This window comes from Thamnophis elegans, chromosome 4, assembly GCF_009769535.1.
Source record: "Thamnophis elegans isolate rThaEle1 chromosome 4, rThaEle1.pri, whole genome shotgun sequence".
Classification (NCBI taxonomy): Eukaryota; Metazoa; Chordata; class Lepidosauria; order Squamata; family Colubridae; genus Thamnophis; species Thamnophis elegans.
Genome location: NC_045544.1, coordinates 93,247,513 through 93,262,731, shown reverse-complemented (window position 1 = coordinate 93,262,731; position 15,219 = coordinate 93,247,513).

Genomic DNA, 15,219 nt, shown 5'->3' with positions numbered 1-15,219 from the left:
GGGGAATGCTGTTTTATTATATAATACTATAATAGATTCTGGAAACCCTGCAAGATTTTCTGTCTGCCCCTATTTGTATCAAGCCAACTCAACACTGGTTAATTTTGACTTTCTTTTTCACATCCTATATTTTTGATAGCTGTAAGAAGTAATATCAGAGATGGAGGAAAAAGCTGTTAGTACCTTAGCATCAAGGATCTATAAACAAACTATTCTGTGCCAGAACCAAACTATGTGCATTTCAAATATTTTGGTATTATTTGAACAAAACACAATTGTTTATTCTGGATATGAAATAAAAATTTGGGGGTGGGGAGAAAGGTAATATTGGGGAGGATGTGTGTCTGTAATTAAATGTTGCTTGAAAAGCAATGAAAGGTTTAAAAGGGAGAGACTGGCTCCTTGCATAGCTGCTGTGAAGTCAGGCACTGCACTTGAAGCTACTGAGAACATGGCAGTAATGGACATGCAGAATAGACAGATGAACCAATGTGCTTTGCCCTTCTCAGCCTGAAAATCTCTGTGTGATGTATCCAAATTTTATTTTGGTTTGTTTCTGAATCATAGCCTATCTGAAACAATACAGCAGAACTTCCAGGATGTGAAGATTTGTTTTAGAATTGAAATATTTCTTGATCCATGCACACCCATTTAGTATTCCCAAACTCTGTGAAGTTTCCAAGAGTTGAAACTAAATCCCACTTAATGGCATCTGAACTTTACCCCTATGTCCCCTCCCCTCTGGTTGAGGTCATTAATCACATTCTCTAACAGGACATTATAGCAGGGTTCTGTCCACGCATTCACATCCTAGCAGTGACGTGTGGTGAAGCTTCTGCCTGGTGAGGTGAAAAGAAAGAAAGCAGCTCCCCCCCCCCCGCAGTCCGCTGGAGCGAGAGCTGCGGTCTCCCAGCCAGCAGCCCCAGGAGGAAAGGGCGAAGAGGGGTGGGGTGAGGATCCGCTCCGCTTCTATCACCCCCCCCCGCTCCAGAGAAGCCGGCTGCTAGCGAGTCTCCACGAGTCCCGCTTCCCTCGCCGGACTTTCCGGCAATAGATGACAGCATTCCGCTCCCGCCGCTTTCTCCCAGAGCTCCGGCAGGCCTTGCGGAGTGCCAAAAAGGGGAGGGAGCTTCTTGGAACACCCCCCCACCCCTCTTCACCCTTTCCTCCTGGGGCTGCTGGCTGGGAGACGGAACCAGGGCTGCAAACACCCTCCCCACCCCTCTTCGCCTTTCGCCTCCGCGGTTCCTCCTCGTCCCCCACCTCCTCCATCCCCAAGTCTGTGTCTGCCAGGCGTCTCACATTTATGCCTGCCAGACGCCTGGCGGACACAGTGGGGGGGGACGGAGGAGGTGGAGGGGGGCGAGGTGGCAGCCGGCGAAGAAAGGGGAGAGGAGGAGGAGGAAAGAAAGAGGGGAGCAGGATGGGGGGGAGAGGGCTGCCCCTCTCTTTTCAAACAAACAAGGCTCCCCTCCCTGCATCTGCTCCTTCCCTCTCTTCTCAAGCAAACTCTCTCTCAAATTGAGAGAGAGTTTGTTTGAGTGAAGTTAAGAAACACACACACACACACACACACACACACACACAGACAATAAAAACAAATGACAATTACTTAAATTACAAATAAATTGAATTCCTCCCCCCTGCCCCCTCCCTCTGACCAACATACCTTCCAGCTATGCCAAAATTCCAGATTCGGTCTAGCTAGGCTCCAGGGCCAGGCAGGCTAGGATAGTGGCTCCTAGAGCTACCACGTGCCCTCTGCAGGAAGAGGCCCGACAACTATGGGCCTCATTTGCATACTAATTTTTTTGCTTTTAACCCTTGGTTAACCCTTAAAAGGCAAAATAATCCTTATTCAAAGGAGGCCCCGAGTTCTCTGGCCTCCTCCTATACTTAAACACTATGTACACTTCAAATCACTGTGAGTTGAAGTCTGGTAGCAACTAGCTTGGCCTTAATTATTTTAGAAAAAATCTTTAAAATTCCTTCCTTTTCCTGAGGAGACTGGTGAGGCCCCGCCTCCCCTGCCTCTGGTGAGTGCACGTCCCTGCATCCTAGTATATAAATATGAGACTTTTACTCTGGCTAAAAGTATGCATGGCATTCCCCGCCCCCTCCTCAAGTTGATAGTAGTCATGGAAATGCTTTAGACATTGACATCCGGCTCCCCTCACTTCCTGAAAACGACCTGTGTAAAAAAAAGCAATTTGAGTACAGGTGTATGACTTAGGGATGTGTCCCTCCCCCAGGCTTGCTTGGATTTTCTGCATGGAATTTTGCTATAAGGCAATCAGCCTGGATATTTCTACTTTTCACCCAAGATGCCTCTGATAAGGGGTAGCCCTTCCAGTTGATTAAGTATTGGAGTTGTCTCCTGTGCCGATACGCTGAACTTCATAATGGGTTTGGCCCCCTATGACCATAGGGCCCAGGGGCTCCTGGGATAGTGGTCTCAGAGTGGATCCAATCATGGGTTTTAAGAGGCTGCTATGAAATGCTGGGTGTATCTTCCCCAACAATCGAGGCAGTTTCAATTGCACTGTAACTGGGTTGATGATCTTTACTATGGGGAATGGTCCCATAAACTTTGGCTCCAGTTTCTTGCTAGGCAGTTTTAAACTCAAATATTTTGTGGAGAAGTAAACCTTCTCTCCCACCTGGAATGGCCATTGCGGAGCTTGGTATTTGTCTGCCTGTTTCGTATAGGTTTGTGCCGCTTTAGCCAGTGCCTTTTTGACATTTTCCCAGGTCGCTTTCAGCATCGACATCTAGTCAGCCAAGCTGACTGAGGAGGGGGAAATCCCTTGGATACGCAGGCATTGGGATGAAGACGGCTCACTATTTTGAATGGCATGAGTCCTGTGCTACTGTGAACAGCATTATTATACACCACCTCAGCAAAAGATAAAAGGTCTGCCCATTTGGACTGCTGATAGTTCACGTAGCTCCTCAGGTACTGCTCCACCATGGCGTTCAGTCTCTCTGCTGCCCCATTATTGCTCGGATGAAAAGCTGAACTAAGACCCTGAAATGATCCAATGGACCGCTGGACCCTCCAGAACTTAGCCGTGAACTGGAGCCCTCTGTCTGAGATAATTCTTTGAGGTACTCCATGCAGTTGGTAGATATGCTTCACGAACAGTTTAGCCAGCTTGTGAGCCGAGGGTAGTCCACTAAAGGGTATGAAGTGTGCCTGTTTGGAGAAGAGATCTATTACAGTCCAAATCACCATGTTTCCCCCACTTTTTGGCAACTCTACTATAAAGTCCATTGCGATCTCCTCCCACGACCTTGTTGGCTCTGCTACGGTTTGCAGTAGTTCAGGGGGTTTTCCTGGTCGTTTCTTCATTGTGGCGCAGATGGCACAACTTTTCACATAACTATCTACATTTTTCTTCATGCCAGGCCACCAGAATTGCCATCTGGGCTAAGTGTAAAGTCTTTAGGAACCCAAAGTGGCCTGCTGGTATGGCATCATGACTCCTCTGGAGAATTAGGGTACATAGGGATTCTGGGGCGTAGAGTTTTGTCCCCTTCCATGCAAGGTCATCTCTCTTTGTTAAGATGTGTTGGTTGTTTTGGAACCAGGGGTCTGCTAGCAGTTTTGAGCCTCGTGGTTAGGTCACTTGCAAGTTGGTCTTGCCAGTCACGGCGTTGCCGTCTGGTGATCACTTGGGCAGAGGTTTGGGTAGAGGGAATTATGGTGTCCACTACGTGCTCCCATTTGCATTTGTACTGAGGCATGCGGGAGAGGATGTCACCTAGAAAGTTCCCCCCCCTGGAATGTGCTTTAAAACAAAATCAAAATGGTTGAATTATTGAGCCCATCAGACTTGTTTGGGTGATAGCTTCCATGGGGTCCTAAGCGCCTCTAGATTTTTGTGATCATTCCAGACTTCAAATGGTTTCTGGCTCCCTTCCAACAGGTGTCTCCAGGTTAGCAGTGCCCATCTCACTGTGAAAGCCTCCTTTTCCCACGCGGCCCATCATCTCTGTATGTCTGTGAGCTTGTGGGAAGTGTAGATGCAGGGTTGTAAGTTTCCTTCGTTGTTTCTTTGGAGTAGCACTGCTCCCACTGCCATGTCGCTAACATCTGCATGGATCACGAAAGGTTGCTTGGGGTTAGGATGCTTCAGCACTGTCTCCTTTGCAAATATTTCTTTTAGTGTTTCGAATGCCTCTTGGCAAGTTAGGTCCCACTGTAGGGGTTGTCCCAGATGGGGTTTCGTTCCTGGGCTCCCTGTCTTCAGGAGGTATGTTAGGAGTTTGGCAGTTTTCGTAAAGGAGGGGATGAATTGCCTGTAGAAGTTCGCGAAACCTAGGAAACTTTGTAATTGTCTGAGGGTGTGAGGGGGTTGCCCGCCTAAGACGGCTTGCACTTTGGCTGGTTCCATCTCTATTCCCTCACACTTGGTAACCCAGGTAGTCTAACTGTGCATGGTGGAATTCGCATTTTGATACCTTGACGGTTGGCTGCCAGAAGTTTTTTCAGTACTTGGCGGACCAGGGGTACATGGTCATCCATGGTTTCAGTGTAGATAAGGATGTCATCTAGATAGACGAGGACCCCCTTGTAGAGGTGCTCGTGCAACACCTCGTTTATTAACTGCATGAATACCGCTTGGGCCCCCTGCAGTCACAAAGGCATCACTATGAATTGAAAGCTCCCTAGGGGGCAGTTGAATGCTATTTTCCACTCATCTCCCTCTCTGATCCATACTTGGTAGTATGCTTCCCTGAGGTCTAGTTTGGTGAAGATTTTTTCCTTGGCCAAATGAGACAGCATGTCCTTCATGAGGACAAGAGGATATAGGTTGTGTACACATACCCCATTTATCCCTTGAAAGTCCACACACAACCTCATAGTGCCATCTTTTTTTCTTTGAAGAGGACTGGCGCTGCGACCCGTGACTGGTCAATGAACCCCCTTGCTAGGTTTTTGTCTATATATTTGCATCTCTTGCATTTCCCTGGGTGTTATGGCATACAGTTTGGGCTTGAGTAGTTTTGCTCCAGGGATGATCTTGATGGCATAGTCTGTCTCCCGGTGGGGAGGCAGAACATCACACTCCACCTTGCTGAATACTTCTGCAAGGTCCTGATATTCCATCAAAATCAATTTGACCCCTGGGATTTTGTCGGCTGTGGTTGCTATTTGTTCTTGTGGTCTCTTTTGGGGAGTATCTAGCGTGGGCGGTGTTTCTGTTTGCTGTTGTGGGAGAAGTTGGGGGGCCGTTGATATCCTAAGTCTGTGGGTACCCCCTTGCCACCAGATAGTTGGTCCCCACTTGTCTAGCCAGGAGAGTCCCAGTATGACTGCATCTGTCATTTTGGGGGCTATTATGAATCAAATTACTTCCCAGTGATCCACTAGCTCTAGCCTCACTGGTTCAGTTAGTTGGGTGGCATAAGCTTCCTCCATTAGGGACCCGTCGACTTGTTTGAACCAGGTTGGGTGGGCCTGTCTTTTTGCTCTGATCCCCAGTTTCAGGACTGTGGTTAGGTTGATCAAGCACTTAGTGCAGCCTGAAACCCCTGATTTCCTGTTTTGGGGGCTGTGAGGCATATTGGAAAAAGGAAAGAGTGAATTGGCTCACTCACCATTGGATCGTTTTCTCCCTCGTCCTCGCTGTCATAGGATTCGGCTTACTGGTCATCATTGCCTGGGGTTCCACCACTCTCACCTGGAGGGGAAGGGGCTTCTGCAGCCTGAAAGGTTTTTCTGGACATGTTGATGGCTTGTTTGGGGCCCTGTTCAGGTCAGGCTCTAGGCGGTGGGTCAGGCCTTGGTTTTGGGGCTGGGGTTGGGCATGCAGCTGCCCATCCCCCCCGCATCTGTAGCATTTCAGCGGACTTCAAGGGAGGGCTGGTCTCAGGGCCCACTGTGGTGCTGTGGGTCGGCAGGGTGGTTTCAGGTCAGGTTGACCTCTCTCTCTTGTGTCTGGTTGCTTTCTGTCATTGGCGCATAGCCCACTGTCGAACCACTCAGAGAGTCGATTTGGGATGTTGCAGTATGCGGTTACTTGGGCAATTTGCTTGTCCAGGCTTGTTCTGAAAAAATGCACCAGCAACTGCTCTGGTAATGGGGGTAGCCTCCCTGTGACCCTCCTGAATTCCTGGATGTGCTCTTTGATCGGGCGGCCTCTCTGCTTTAGGTTGCTGAGTTCCTTTTCCACATATGGGTCATCCTCCCCCTCTTCAAACCTGGCCTTTAGTAGTTGCAGAAAGTCATCTATGTCTCAGAGTTGGGAGGGCTCTCCTCTTGTGAAGGGCTGCTAGCCATTCCTTTGCTTCTCCCTCTAGCCCCTCTGCGATAGCATTCACCATGGTTCCGGGGGATGGGTAGAGATGCCCAGAGCATTCTAGGTGGGTGTCAGCTAAATCAAGAAGAGGGCTAGCTGATCTGAGTCTCCGTCAAACTTTCCCCTGAATTGGGGTGGGTCGTTCAATCCTACTCCTCCAACCTCCTGTCGGCCTTTGTATGCTTGTGCCTGATATGGCTGGTCATCTTCTTCACCCCTAGTTCAGAGAGAGGGGGGCTGCCTGTTCTTGGGAGCCTGTCTGCTGTGTGGGAGAGGCACTGGTTGTCCTTTTGGGCTTCTTCTCCTTCTATCTGGTGGGGGAGGGGGGCTGCGCTCCAGTCTGTGTTTCCTCCCTTCAATTGGATCAGATGTCCCTCCCCTCTCTTTTGAGCGGCATGATGGCCCCTCATCCTGAAGGGTGGCCTGGTCAAACTCCTCCCTCAGTTGCTCTCTTACACTCCCCAAGGGGCTTCTGGGGCTTTGGGAGCCTGGCTTGTGCCCAGTCCCACATCCAGTCCACCCTTGCCAGTTTGCTTGAGGACCCTTCCCTTTATCTGGGAATTAGGGTAAGGAAACTCAAGTTCAGCTGCTTTAGGGGCTAATTTCCACAAGTACTCATCTTTTCTTGCTTCTGCCACTGGAAAAGGCATCGCAGGTTGAAAGTCTGGAGCCCTGATGTTGAGGACTGGTTGAACTCTTCCAGCTGAAATCAGGCTTTCTTCTGTTAATCCACCTTCTGCCATAGTTGCCTGATTTTCTCCAAGCACTCCAAATATTGGGGAGTGACTGGAGAGCCCGGGATTCAGGAAAGCCGGAAATCTTGATAAATTTTTAAAAGTCAGTTTCGGCTCTCTGTGAAGTTTCCAAGAGTTGGCCTAATTAATTTATGAGCCTCCAGACAAGGTTTAAAAAAAACCCATTCATTTATTAGGACTAACATCTTGGCACAGACTTCTATGGATCCAAAACTAAATCCCACTTAATGGCGTTTGAACTTTACCCCTGTGTCCCCTCCTCTCTGGTTGAGGTCATTAATCACATTCTCCAACAGGATGTTATGGCAGGGTTCTGTACATGCGCATTCACATCCCAGTACAGAAATATGAGACTTTTACTCTGGCCAAAAGTATGCATGGCGTTTCTCCCCCACCTCCTCCTCAAGTTGATAGTAGTCATGGAAACACTTTAGACGTTGACATTTGCAACACATTACATTTTTTACCTACCTGTTGTGTCTGTTTTATCTATACAAATACATCTTTTATAACTATGACTTCATATATTTGTGCATTTACATTATTTCATAGATTTTTTCATTCTATACATAATATTCTATATATTCTATGTATAACAGTTTTTACTACATTTATGTTTTGTGTAATATTTATTTGCTATAGTCTATCTCATATTTCAAACTTTTAATCCTTTTCCGGTTTTGTAGTTGTCTATTGTTTTGTTTTCTTTTCTTTTTTGCTTTCCTGCTTTTCCCCTCCTTTCTTCTAGCCAATTGTACAATAAATCCCATATGGAGTAATATTTAGATTCGTCTTTCTCTTTTAGTTCTTTCATAATCCTATCCATCTCTGCACATTCCAATATTTTTAATTACATTTTCTTCTGTTGGTATATAATTATTTTTCCAGTTTTGTGAGAATATAATTCTCTCTGCTGTAATGATGTGTAAAATTAAGTATCTAGTATTTTTTTCATAATTTTCTTTTTTAATCCCTAACAAAAATAATTCAGGTTTTAGTGAAATTTGATGTGTAGTAATCTCCTCTAGACAATCTTTTATTTTTTTCAAATACTTTTTCGCAGCTGTGCACATCCACCACATATGATAGTATGTTCCATGTTGTTTGTTGCATTTCCAGCAGATAGTTGAACACTCTGGGAACATTTTTGCAATTCTCACTGGTGGAAGATGCCATCTGTAGAACATCTTGTACATGTTCTCTCTATAAGCCGTTGCCATCATAAATTTGTAGTTTATTTCCCAATTTTTTCCCATTCCACCAATTCTATACTATACCCAAAGTTTATCGGCCATGTTATCATCGTTTCTTTCACAGTTTCTTCTTCCATTTTAAATTTTAATAAGTAGTGATATATTTTTTTTTATCAATTTTTCTTCGGTTCCCTGTAAAATTCTATCTAGCTCTTGCGGCTCTTATAGAATCCATCCCTTTCCCTGTCTTTTAATACCTTGCCTGTATTTGTAAATAGGGCCACCAGCCAATATCTATTCCCTCTTTTTTCAGTTCTTGCCTTGTTTTTAGTCTTTCTTGGTTGTCTAATATGTCTTTATATCTTATTATCTTGTTTATGTCCAGTACATTCGGGTATATCAGAGCCTCCATGGTGGATAGCCAGGTTGGGATTTTATCGTAACGTTTTGTTTTGATTTTTAACCATGTTTGTAGTAGAGCTTTTCTAATTAAATGTTTTTGGAAATAGCTATGAATCTTGTCTTTCCCATCCCAGATAAAGGCGTGCCAACCCAATTCCAAATTATAACCTTCTATTGTTAATAATCTCCTGGTTTTTTAGATTGATCCAGTCCTTTATCCAGGTGAGAGCTACTGCTTGATAATAAAGCTCCAAATCGGGAAGTCCAAATACTCCTCTTTTTCTACTGTCTTGTAACAATTTTAATTTAATTCATGGTTTTTCCCCCTGACCAAATAAACTGTGCAATTAATTTGTTTAAATCTATGAAAAATATTTTCCCTAGGCTAATCAGCACCACTTGAAATAAAAATAAAAATTTTGGTAGTATATTCATTTTAATGATGGCAATTCTTCCCATTAAAATTTTTTCGAGAGCTGTTTTGGTTATTCCACGTAATCTTTATGTTTTTTGGTGCACTGAATCCAAAAATGACCTCCATTTTGTCATAGGACATCACGTTTCCTGACAATTTAGGTAACTATGTTGAATAAGGCAATACCTCAAAATAAATGGAAATAGACTTATAAAATTAAAGTTTTATTACAATATTTTCATGAAAATCCTTTTTTGAACTGAAATGAGCTCACCTACACACACTAAACTCGATTCTTCTTCCTTGTGAGGCTCCTCTTGGTGCATTTACACATTGTAATGCTCCATTTTCCCTGGTATCTCCTTTCCATCTCTTTAATGTCTTGGTGGAATCGTTCACCTTGTTCCTCACTCACAGCTCCCAAATTTTCAGGAAAGTAGACAAGGTGGGACTGGAGGAAATGCACTTTCAAACTCATCAGGCAACCTAAAGCTTGAAATGCTTTCAGCATTCTTCTGATGATCTTTTTGTAGTGAGGATCTTTGTTACTGCCTAAAAATTTCTGTATGACTTATTTAAATGCAATCCATCCTTCTTTTTGAGGATTCGTCATGGTATTGACAAACTCTTGCTCAACTATAAGCCTTCTAATGTCTGGTCTGATGAACACACCTTCCTTCAATTTTGCTTTCGACAGGCATGGAAACTTGGTGACCAAGTATTTGAAGCATTTTCCATCTCTTGGAAGTGATTTTACGAATTGCTTCATCAATCCCAATTTTATGTGGAGAGGTGATACAAGAACTTTATGGGAAGGTACCAAAGTTTCTTGGAGGACATTTTTTTCACCGATTGTTAGCACCCTCGGCTGCCAACTCTTCTTGGTCCAGTGATTTTATCTCTCTCGACTGTCTCATAGACACAGAAAACAAGGGTATTTGGTATACCCAGCTTGTTGCCCGAGCAGCATGCACAAGACCTTCAAGTCCCCACACACTTGCCAACCACAGTCTTCATATTTAAGTTTACGAAAAACCAATTCCAAGTTCTCGTAGGTTTCCTTCAAGTGTACGGAATGACCTACAGATATGGAAGCATAAAAACCATTGTGGAGTAAAACTGCTTTGAGACTTTATTTATTTATTTATTTATTTATTTATTTGTTTATTTATTTATTTATTTATTTAAAACTTTTATATGCCGCCCAATCCCAAAGGACTCCGGGCAGCTTACAAACAAAATATAAAAAACATAAAAACAATACAATTTAAAACAACAATCATCCATCAAATTCATTCTAGTCGGGGCCAGACCTCAATAGTGAGGTCAACAGCCCCAGGCCTGCCGGAACAGCCAAGTTTTTATGGCTTTCCTGAAGGCCATCAGAGTGGGTATGGTCTGGATTTCCGGGGGAAGCTGGTTCCAAAGAGTCGGAGCAGCCACTGAGAAGGTTCTCCTCTGAGGGCCCGCCAGCCGATATTGTATGGCCGACGGCACCCGAAGGAGGCCCAATCTATGGGATCTTACTGGTCGCTGGGAGGTATGCGTCAGCAGGCAGTCTCGAAGGTATCCTGGCCCTAAGCCATGTAGGGCTTTAAAGGTGATAACCAACACCTTGAATTGAGTCCGGAAACCAATAGGCAGCCAGTGCAGCTCACGGAGGATAGGTGTAACGTGAGTGTACCTCGGCACACCCACTATCACCCACGCAACTGCATTCTGAACTGACTTCTTTTTGAAGAATCTATAAAAAGATGCCATTGCTCTGAATCATATTGGATTTTAAATTGACCCATCAGACCTTCAACATCGATGCAATAAACCAACTTGTCTTCCTGGGCAATGTAAGGAACGAACTCCTTTTCACGATGTCTGAACCATGAAAATGACACTCCTGGCAACAATAAATTCCTGCTTTTCAGCCTTGATCCGAGTAACTCAGCAGCATCTTTGGGAAGATTCAAGTCTCTTATCAAATCATTCATCTCTTCCTGAGAAAACAATTTTGGTCTTGTATCATCTTCAAAGTCAGAATTTGATTCGTCATCTGGTTCAGGTATGACTTCACCTTCATCGGAGCTAGGTATCTCTTCCAAGGGAGCAGGGGGCTTGGGTACTGGTATATCTGTGCCATGGGGGATGAGACGAATTGCTGAGTGAAGATTGGGGTATGAAATGGAATGCTTCCATTTGGAATTAAACCCTTTCACATCGCATGAACAAAAGTAACAGTCATCACTATGGTTCTTTTGTTCTCGCCATACCATAGGAATCCCATAACGAAAAGATTTCTTCTTACCCTTGAACCAGTTTCGGAGATCTTCAACACACCGTTTGCACACTTTATGAGACGCCCAAACTTTATCTTGATCTCCAATTTTTTGTCCAAAGTATGCAAAATATAGTTTTTTCACAAAGTCTGTAATATTCTGCTGTTGCTTCAACACTGTATATTTACCATAGATGAAACAGAAACTGTTTGGCGAATTAATACACTTTTGCAGAGCCATAACATAACAGTTGAAGAATGATGAGCTAACATGAATTGCGATGAAAAAGTGTGAACAGCCTAGAACCAAGAACCTGATGATGATTTGTGCACAAGTGTGGCATGCAGGAGAGAGCAGCTCTGTGTCTGCACTGATCGGAGATGCTGCTATCTGCCCTGTGTCTCCCTCCCATTGGATTCTTCAGGAAAGATTAACCCCTTCTACCATTAGAAGCACAGACTTAAAACTTGCTTAGCTTATGTATATATTGCTGACCATCAGATTTACAGTGCTATATTTTTTTTACATAACTCGGACAAACCCTTTAAGGTTTTATGGCATCTTATATCTTAAATGCACTTATGTGAATTAATTAATTTGTTAATTAATTAATAGTAATTTGGACTTTAAATTTGGTTACAAACCCATAATATAAAAAAATACCATTTTTTTTTAAAAAAATGATAAATTTGAAGACAATTTTGCATGTTGTGGCAAATACATGACATCTAGGAGTTTTTTCAATATTTTATTTGTTTTCAGCACACCAAAATACATGGAAATTAGATGAAAATAATCAAATAGCTTTTTAGTCGCAGACCTGTGTATTTGAAGTTTCCTCCAATTTTCCAGATCTTTCTTAATTTTCTGAATCTTTTTAACATAATTATCTTCTTTAATTGTTGAGCATTTCCCTGTCAGCCAAATACCTAGGTACTTTACTTTTTTGCTATTTGTATTCCCATGTTTTCCTCTAATTCATGCTCTTGTTTTTTAGTAAAATTCTTCGTAATGATCTTTGTTTTGTTCTTATTAATTTTAAGTCCCGCTACCTTACCAAATTCCTCTATTTTTTGGATTAATTTAATTCCTGATTTTAATGGATCCTCTAATATGAATACTGTATTGTCCACAAATGCTTATTTCTTATATTCCTCTTTTTTAATTTTTAATCCCTTTATTTCTCGATTGTTTCTAACTTCTGTTAGTAGAACTTCCAGAGATAGTATAAATAATAAAGGTGATAATGGACAACCCTGTCTCTCTCCTTTCCATATCTTAATTTCTTCTGTAGTGTCACTATTTATTATTATTTTTGCTGTCTGGACCGAATAAATTGATTCTATCATTTTTATAAAATTTTCTCCAAATATCATTTTTATAATGTAATGTGTGATAATGAAATGCCAATTCAAGTTATCAAAGGCCTTCTGGGAATCTAAAAAGACAGTGCAACTTGTTTTCCCGGATTCTCTTCATAATATTCTAATGTATTTATAATTATCCTCATATTGTTTTTTAAATGACGTTTTGGTAAGAAGCCATTTTGATCTGTGTGGATAATTTCATTTAATATTTTTTAAATTTGCTCTGCCATTATTGATGTAAAGATTTTATAATCTGCGTTTAGTAAAGAAATTGGTCTGTAATTTTTTATTTGTTGATGGTCCGAATCCTCTTTGGGTATCAATGTTATATATGCTTCCCTTCATGATTTTGGTAACTTTGCTTCTATAAGTGCTTCATTAAATAAGTCTAAAATCGTTGTTTCTGTCTGCTCTTGCATGGCTTTATAAAATTCTACAGGTATACCATCTGGGCCTGGTGTTTTATTATTTTTTGTCTCTTCAATGCTTCCTTTAATTCTATCACTGTGATTTTTTTTGTTTAGCATTTCTCTTCTCTCTTCTTCAATTTCATGTAGATTCCTTGTATTTAAGTATTGTTCAATACTGTCTTGTAATATATTTTCTTTGCTGTACAGATTCTCGAAATATTTCTGTACTATATTTTTTTCCTCTTTCCAGTATTGTATGTTTTTCCTTTCATTCTTATAAATGATATATTATTCTTTTTTCTTTTTCTTTTTTCAATTTGTGTGCTAACTATCTTCCCAGTTTATTCGCATTTTCAAAATAGTTTTGTTTTGCAAATTTGATTTTTTGGGGCCATCTCTTCTTGTGTCATCAAATTTAATTTGTGTTTTATTAGTTCTTTTTTTCTCCTTTATTTTTGATTCTTGTGGGGTTTTTTGCAGGTCCATTTCCAATTCTTTAAGTTCTTTCTCTAATGTTTCTTGTTTTTGTCTCTTTTCCTTGTTTTTCCTTGCCAAATACGCTATTGTCAACCCTCTTGTAAAAGCTTTTGTAACGATGTTTCTTCTTTCTTATTTACTTCATAGAAAAGTTTCAATTCTCTTTCTATCATTTTTATATATTATTTATCTTTCACTATTCTTTGATTCATTAACCATCTCTTTTTCTTTTTTGGTCCTTTCCATGTTATTTTTATTGGGTTGAGATCCGCCCAGGTGTTTGTCATTTCAATCTGTTCTGTATCTCTTCTTAATTCTTGGGTTGACCAAATCATATCTATCCTTGACCATGATTTGTGGGGATTTGAATAATATGTAAATTGTTTGTTTCCTATATTCCTTTCTCTTCATATATCTTTCAGGCTCAATTCCTGCACCATTTCGAAAAAGGTAGATAGTAGCATTCTTTTTTTTTTCTTATTTCTTTGTTACTCTTGTAGTCATCATTAATATCTATTATAGCACTGAAGTCACCAATTAAACATATATCTTCATATTCTATTTCTGTTATGTTTTGTTGGATCTTCTTGTAAAATTCTTTTTTGTTTTTATTTGGAGCGTATATTGCTATGAGAAGAATTTTTCTTGTTCTGTTTCTATTTCTATCATTAAAAACCTCCCCTCTTCATCTGCATATATTTTTTGCATGTATCCATTCTTTGATGTATATTACAATTCCTATTTTTGTGTGTGTGCTAGTGTTGTAAATAATTTTCCTAACTTTGGATATTGTAGTAGTTTGTTATATTGGTTTTTAATGTCCATATTCATTTTTTTGTAGTCTAGTCAAAGTTTGCCTTCTCTTTTCTGGTGAGTTTAATCCATTTATATTTAGTGAGAGTAACTTAATTTCTTGTTCCATTGTGTTATTTGTGTGCTGCCCTTAGTTTCCTTGCGTTTCTTGTCTCTATTCCTATTTTACCACCTTCTTGTTCTATTTGTTCTTTCCTGTCTTCTTCTTTGTTCTCTTTCTTCCTCCCTGTTTTCAACTGACTGTTCTTCTTGACTTCTACACTCTGGTTCCTCTTTACTTTCTTGTTCTTCCTCAACTGTGAAATGATGTTCAAAGAACTCATGTGCTTTCTCGACTGTGTCTATTTTATATCTTTTATCCTGCCAGGTAATCATTACTCCCTCTGGTGTGAGCCATCTGAACAGTACATTGTATCTTATTAGTTGTTGTATAAGGAACTGATATTGCCTTCTCTGGTCTCTTACTATTTTCGGGATTTGTCTCAGGATTTGTATCTCTCTTCCTTTATATGTTATTTGTTCTTCTCTCACTTTCTTATATACTTCATCTCTTACTAATTTTCTCTCTCCTCCTCTGCTTATTCCTTTCCGTTCTCAAGTCACTCCAAGTCTTCTATTGCTACAGGAAATCACATGCTTTCAGCCCTCCTTATAGCTGCTGATATTGAACTGTATCCAGCTTGCTTCAAAGCTTTGAAATTCTAACTCAAAGAATCTTTAGTAGAATTTACACTTATACTTAGATAAGTATTTCACTGACGGACAATGTGGCCACCAAAGCTCATATCAACAGACAACAGACAAGCACCCAC